The sequence below is a fragment of the Bufo bufo genome, chromosome 5 (assembly GCF_905171765.1).
Source record: "Bufo bufo chromosome 5, aBufBuf1.1, whole genome shotgun sequence".
NCBI classification, from domain to species: Eukaryota; Metazoa; Chordata; class Amphibia; order Anura; family Bufonidae; genus Bufo; species Bufo bufo.
This window is the reverse complement of record NC_053393.1, coordinates 69,087,971-69,096,261: the sequence shown is the minus strand read 5'-3', so window position 1 is coordinate 69,096,261 and position 8,291 is coordinate 69,087,971.

The following is an 8,291-nucleotide window of genomic DNA, read 5'->3' as shown; positions in this document are numbered from 1 at the left end:
TGTATAACTACTAATAAAGATCCAGAATGGCAGCTCTTCGGGTATTGGGTTCTCCTGGGGTTGTGCTTCAGTCTTCAGTAGAAGCTTTGTACATCCAGCTATGTGAAGCTATGTAAACACTGAAATTACTCTCAGCACCTACTGTATGTCAAAGTACAGCATCCATTGGATGACCCATGTCCCTTATGTCAAAGGGATGCGGGATAACTCTTTTTCTAAAGGACTCCCTGAGATAGCCATCTACAGCACTCCCACAGAGAATAAAGGGAGCAGCAGGGCGCTGCTCCAGCCTGCTGCTCCATCAGAACGGGCACATGGGACCCCTGTTCTCAGGATCATTGGGGTTCTCAGAGGTCCAACCCTCACTGATCAGCTAGCTATTCTGTGTAAAGGGGATAACTTTGATACTTGGCACAACCCCTTTAAGAAGAGCCAGTCTTCCCCTAAAAACTATACTAATTAATTAGTTTTTTCTGTAATTTAAGAAGACATATCTGCTGATGATGCCACAATATGGTGCTCAGATCAGTTGCCAATTTACTGGAGAGGAGAGAGAAAAAATGCCAGGACCAGAGCTTTCCACAATCAAAGATAAGACAGTGCAATAAGTCCAGTGATGTGTTTCGGGGTAACAACCCCTTCCTCATATAGGGACACCGGTTTTGGACATCAGGTTCTTAGACGGCAATTGTCAATTTATTTAACCCATCACTAACCACTCTTGGCCCCCATACACATTAGCGTATTTTCAGCTGTACCCGCCAAAAAAGCAGAGGGAGAATCCATACACAGGACAACTATTAGTCATGTGTTCCACTATTTATTTATTTATTTTATGCACTTATATAGCGCTACTATATTCCGCAGCGCTTTACAGACATTAGCAACCAACTGTCCCCAATGGGGCTCACAATCTAAGGTCCCTATCAGTATGTCTTTAAAGCATCATTCACACAGCACACGTCCCCATTAATTGTAATGTGTGTATTCGGTCCGTGGATTCGTGTTTTTAGCACGGATGCATACTCTATTTTGTCCGTGTTTACGGATCCGTCACACCCATTATAGTCTATGGGTCCGTAAAAACTACGTATGACATCCGTGTTGCATCAGTGTTTGAGATGTTTGAGAAGAGATGCTTTGAAAATAATTTTTCAGCTGTTCAGTGTCAGTGAAATATAAAGTTAATCCGCGGCACTCCAAAAGATTTGTGCAAAATCTGCAGATTATCATTTGTATACATACAGAGTAGTTAATTTATACATCATAAGTATTAATATAACAAAACAATAACAAACATAGGTGCACTCTGCAGTCTCACTAATTCTCAAACTGATTTTAAAATTGAGAGATTAGTCAACATGTCCTACGGTGTAGAACATGTCTTAAGCCCGGACACCACGACAAGGTTTCTCAAGTAGCCCGGGACCCTACACTCTCCTACCTGAGCCATATGGGCAATACCAGGAGCCAGTGGGCAAATTACAGGAGCATAGGGCCGACTCGCAAACAACTCACCAGTTACCTCCAGCATGTGGCCATGCTTGCAATGGGAGGAGGGAGGAGTCTGTGAGTCCCACTCAAGACTTGCTGATATAGCCCAGGCTTCACAGGTGCACCTAAATGTGACCTGTAGATGGAAAACAGGCACATTTAAATAGGAGTTTATACACCTCCAGGAATCTATATATACAAACTAAGAAGACAGGTTGGCATCAGCAGGAGCTGCTCAAACCCACATGCAGTTGTGCATATATATAGGGGAGCAAATCCTGCACTTGTGGCCCGTTGCTAATGGCAATCCCCAGCAAAATGCATACAATGGAGGATGCCCGCGGCGAACCACAAGTACCACAATAGACATCCTACACAAGGTAACAAGTGCGGATGTGATAATTAATATAACAATATAACAAAACAATAACAAACATAGGTGCACTCTGCAGTCTCACTAATTCTCAAACTGATTTTAAAATTGAGAGATTAGTCAACATGTCCTACGGTGTAGAACATGTCTTAAGCCCGGACACCACGACAAGGTTTCTCAAGTAGCCCGGGACCCTACACTCTCCTACCTGAGCCATATGGGCAATACCAGGAGCCAGTGGGCAAATTACAGGAGCATAGGGCCGACTCGCAAACAACTCACCAGTTACCTCCAGCATGTGGCCATGCTTGCAATGGGAGGAGGGAGGAGTCTGTGAGTCCCACTCAAGACTTGCTGATATAGCCCAGGCTTCACAGGTGCACCTAAATGTGACCTGTAGATGGAAAACAGGCACATTTAAATAGGAGTTTATACACCTCCAGGAATCTATATATACAAACTAAGAAGACAGGTTGGCATCAGCAGGAGCTGCTCAAACCCACATGCAGTTGTGCATATATATAGGGGAGCAAATCCTGCACTTGTGGCCCGTTGCTAATGGCAATCCCCAGCAAAATGCATACAATGGAGGATGCCCGCGGCGAACCACAAGTACCACAATAGACATCCTACACAAGGTAACAAGTGCGGATGTGATAATTAATATAACAATATAACAAAACAATAACAAACATAGGTGCACTCTGCAGTCTCACTAATTCTCAAACTGATTTTAAAATTGAGAGATTAGTCAACATGTCCTACGGTGTAGAACATGTCTTAAGCCCGGACACCACGACAAGGTTTCTCAAGTAGCCCGGGACCCTACACTCTCCTACCTGAGCCATATGGGCAATACCAGGAGCCAGTGGGCAAATTACAGGAGCATAGGGCCGACTCGCAAACAACTCACCAGTTACCTCCAGCATGTGGCCATGCTTGCAATGGGAGGAGGGAGGAGTCTGTGAGTCCCACTCAAGACTTGCTGATATAGCCCGGGCCACAAGTGCAGGATTTGCTCCCCTATATATATGCACAACTGCATGTGGGTTTGAGCAGCTCCTGCTGATGCCAACCTGTCATCATAAGTATTAAGCCACATGAGACAAAAATTCCCGGACGTTTCGGTCATTACGACCTTCTTCAGCGGGGTCTAGAAAAATAAATAATGTATATACAATGTGGTCACAGAAGATTTGGAGTATATCAGATATTCTGCTAATATTAGAAAAGTGAGTGAAGAGAGAAGGAGTTAGAAGGAAATAGGTCCTAATAGAGGTAAAGTAGAAGGCAAAGGAGAATCACAGGGTAAGAATCATACAGCGATAGCCCTAGTTCCAGTGATATAGGAGAAATAATATAATTGATGTCAAAGATTAAGAATCTGGAAACCTGGGTTAGGTTATCCTATTGTATCATATCAGGTATCGATTTATTCATGTATCCTGGACAGATCCGTTGCTGACTATAGTGTCAGTGAAACACGGATGCAACACGGACAGCAAAAAACTGAGACACGGACCCAACACGGATCCTTCACAGACAGCTTCATGGATCACTGACCACCTGCTCACGGATGTGAGCACGGACACGGACGTGTGAATGAGGCTTAATCTGGTCTTTATGGAAGGGTGATAAGAAGAATGCAATTTCTAAAATCAAGTCATAAGAAGTCTCTATTGCAGTCTGCCACAAGTCATGCAGGGGATACAGCAAACATGCGGAAGAAGGTGCTCTGGTCAGATGAGACCAAAGATGAAATATCTGGCCTATATGCAAAACAATATAGGGGTCATTTATTATCCTGAAATATGCCTATATTAGGTGTATTTCAGGTGCAGAAGTTGCACCGCAAACTGCAACTTTTATCTTCATAACGCCGGGTATCCACCGCGAGCACAGGGGCTTATTAAAACTGGTGTCTAAAATGCCGGTCTTAATAAATGACCCCTATGTGTGGCAAAAAACTAACACTACACATCACCCTGAACACATCATCCCCACCGTGAAACATGGTGGTGGCAGCATCATGCTATGGGGGGAGGCTTTTCTTCAGCAGGGACAGGGAAGCTGGTCAGAGCTGATGGGAAGATGGAGGGAGCTAAATACAGGGCAATCCAGGAGGAAAACCTGGTAGAGGCTGCAAAAGACTTGAGACCGGGGCGGAGATTCACCTTCCAACAGGACAACGACCCTAAGCATAGAGCCAGAGCTACAATGGAATGGTTTAGAATTCATGGGTGTCAAACATGCGGCCCGGCAGTCTAGTATCTCTGAACATGAGTGCGCTGCTATCGGCGCGCTCATGTTCTCTCAGCAGCACGGGGAAAAGGAAGCTGTCCTCCCTCCCCCTGTGCTGCTGCCGCTGCCACCAATGAGAAGAGAGGGGGGGAGGAGGGGCGGGCGCACTGCGCCACCAATGAGGAGAGAGGGGCGGAGGAGGGGCGGGCGCACTGAGCCACCAATGATAGGACTATTCCCATTTCCCACACAGAGCGGCGCCCAGCGATGTCTCAGCACTCACCATTAGTCCTGGGCGCCGCTTCACTAGTGGGCGTTCCTTCTCCCTGCGCTGCGATTGGACAGCGCTACAGCCAGGAAGAAGGAACGCCCACTAGTGAAGCTGATGTCTCCTTCCATCGCTCCGATAGTAATCAGCAGCATGTGGAGCAGGAGAGGAGACAGTAATGGAGCACTGCAGGCGAACGGAGCGGCGCCCAGGACTAATGGTGAGTGCTGAGACATCGCTGGGCGCCGCTCTGTGTGGCCTGATAGTGAAAGTCAGTCTTTAACACAATACAGGAGGCGGGTGCCGGCAGCAGAATCGCATTGCTGGCACCCTGCCGCTGACAGGGAGCTGCGATCAGAGGCAGTTAACCCCTTAGGTGCCGCACCTGAGGGGTTAACTGCTGATCTGCCAGTACCAGCCTCCTGTATAAAGGGGTAATTTATCATTGGTGGTGCAGTGTGCCCCCCCCCCTCAACCCCCCATCCCATTAAAATCATTGGTGGCACAGTGCGCCAGCCCCTCTCAACCCCCCCAGTATTAAAATTATTGGTGGCAGTGGCCACAGGGACCTCTCCCCTCCCCCTCATTGGTGTTGCAGTGGCAGCTTCTGATCGGAGCCCCAGCTGTGTAAGCCTGGGGCTCCGATCAGTTACCATGGCAGCCAGGACGCTACAGAAGCCCTGGTTGCCATGGTAACATCCCTGATGCTGTGTGCACAAGGCACAGAGCAGCAGGGACAGTGTGAAGTCCTATTCACCCTGATAGAGCTGAATAGGACAAGGGATAAAAGATCCCAGGTTCTCGCCCCTAAGGCTACTTTCACACTTGCGTTCAGAGCGGATCCGTCTGAGACGGATCCGCTCATATAATGCAGACGGTGGATCCGTTCAGAACGGATCCGTCTGCATTATATTGTAAAAAAAAAATATTATTTTTTTGATGCGGCCCACATAAACTAAAATTTTGTTTTTTTGGCCCATGTTAGCCTTTGAGTTTGACATGCTTGGTTTAGATCAAAGCATATTCATGTGTTAGAATGGTCTAGTCCCAGTCCAGATCTAAATCCCATCGAGAATCTGTGGCAAGACTTGAAAATTGCTGTTCACAGACGCTCTCCATCCAGTCTGACTGAGCGCGAGCTATTTTGCAAATACGAATGGGCAAAAATTTGAGCCTCTAGATGTGCAAAGCTGGTAGAGATCGCAAAAGAGTTGCAGCTATACTTGCAGTGAACGGTGGTCCTGCAAAGTATTGACTCAGGGGGCTGTATACAAATGCACGCCGCACTTTCCAGATTTTTATTATTAAAAAATGTTGAAAACCGTGTATCATTTTTTTTTACACTTCACACATACTTGCTACTTTGTATTGGTCTATCACATAAAATACTAATAAAATACATTTCTTTGTGGGTGTAACGTGAAAAAGTGGAAAAGGTCAAGGGGTATGAATACTTTTCAAGGCACTGGAGTATCCCAGAAAACCCTTGTAACAACAGACATTACCTTTAAACTTGATGTCTTTTTCCCAATGTAATTTTGTAAAACCTTACACCGTCCCACACATGACTGACGATAGACCGGATGATGTTTTATGCTCTGCAGGGTGTACATAGCCAGAAGTACATAATCTGAGGAAGTCTGTCTGGATCCACCGATTGCATTCCTTCTACACTTTAACTTGTCAAAACACTCCAGCCTTTACATAATACAGTGATGAGGAGGGACAGAGACGGGGATCACCGCTGGGTTATATACAGAAACATTTTGCACAGTATAAAAAGTCTGTTCAGGATAAATTTCTGTTAAGGCCTCTTTCACAGGGGCGTTGCGAGAAAATGTGCGGGTGCGTTGCGGGAACACCCGCGATTTTTCCGCGCGAGTGCAAAACATTGTAATGCGTTTTGCACTTGCGTGAGAAAAATCGCGCATGTTTGGTACCCAAACCCGAACTTCTTCACAGAAGTTCGGGCTTGGGATCGCTGTTCTGTAGATTGTATTATTTTCCCTTATAACATGGTTATAAGTCAAAATAATAGCATTCTGAATACAGAATGCATAGTAAAACAGCGCTGGAGGGGTTAAAAAAATAAAATAAAAATTTAACTCACCTTAGTCCACTTGATCGCGTAGCCGGCATCTCCTTCTGTCTCCTTTGTTGAACAGGACCTGTGGTGAGCATTAATTACAGGAACAGGACCTTTGATGACGTCACTCCGGTCATCACATGATCCATCACCATGGTAAAAGATCATGTGACGTACCATGTGATGACCGGAGTGACGTCATCAAAGGTCCTGTTCCTGTAATTAATGTTCACCACAGGTCCTATTCAACAAAGGAGACAGAAGGAGATGTCGGCAACGCGATCCAGTGGACTAAGGTGAGTTAAATTATTATTTATTTATTTTTAACCCCTCCAGCACTGTTTTACTATGCATTCTGTATTCAGAATGCTATTATTTTGACTTATAACCATGTTATAAGGGAAAATAATAATGATTGGGTCTCCATCCGTGATTTTCATGCAGACTCATTCACTTCTATGGGACCTGCGTTGCGTGAAAAACAATATAGAGCATGCTGCGATTTTCACACAACGCACAAGTGATGCGTGAAAATCACCGCTCATGTGAACAGCCCCATAGAAATGAATGGGTTGGTATTCAGTGCGGGTGCAATGCGTTCACCTCACGCATCGCATCCGTGCGAAATACTCGCCCGTGTGAAAGGGGCCTTAGGGTACTTTCACACTAGCATTGTTCGGATCCGGCAAACCATATGTTTTTTCCAGTATTCGGATCCAGTATTTAATTTTTTCCAAAGATCAAAAGCAAAAATAGCTCCTCCTATGTCCCGGCGCATGCGCAGACCGGAAAACCGGATCCGGCAACGCGGCAATTTCCGGAACACTTGGTACCGGATCTGGCATTAATATATCTCTATGGAAATTTCTGGCAAGTGCAATATTGTTCCAGGATTTTGGCCGGAAAAAATACAGCAGAAAGCTGCAGTATTTTGGCCGGTCCAATACCGTACAAGAGACGGAACGGAAGACATCCTGATGCATACTGAACGGATTGCTTTCCATTCAGAATGCATTAAGACAAAACTGATGCGTTTTTTTCCGGTATTGAGACCCTTTACCGGATTTCAATTCCGGAAAAGAATAATCCTAGATACAGAGATAGAGAATTGCTTTATGAATAATGCAAACCAGTAGGTGATCGGAACACTATATGGTATTTGACATGAAGAGTTCAAAAACATGTAGTCCCAGCTGGACAGTGTGCTACAATGTGAAGTATGGTAAGAATATACGACACAATGCTGCCATCTGCTGGCACAATGTGTGAACTGTTTAATTTCACCTTTTAGGCCCCTATTAAGATACAGTATATTAGGACTCATCCATATAACTGTACCGAATAAAACACTGGATATCTCTGTTTTGTGTCTATGTTGACATCACTAGGATATGCCCCAATTGCCTGATAGGTGCGGGTCCCGCTGGGTTCCATAGAAGTGAATGGGGACAGTACTTGGTGGTGGTCGGGCCCGAGTCCTCCAGCCACTACTTTGCAGGGCTCCATTCCCAATATATCTATAAATATAAATGCTGTTAGCAGTTCAGGCAAGATGGCTGCCCCACAATCATGTTCAGAAAACAGAATTAATTAATCTACAATCGGAAAAATATAACAGAATTAGAAAAAAGAAATATGTGTCACCATCTAGATTTCATTAGATTATATTTTAATAGGTATTTTCATGATAGCACTGATGGAAACATGTTAGGGCCATATTCACTATATACTGTATAACAGACCTCTGCATTCGGGCCACTTTCACATCTTAGTTCTGCTGTCTGGTTTTGACATCCGGCACGGGGTCTCAAAACCGCAACACAACGCTT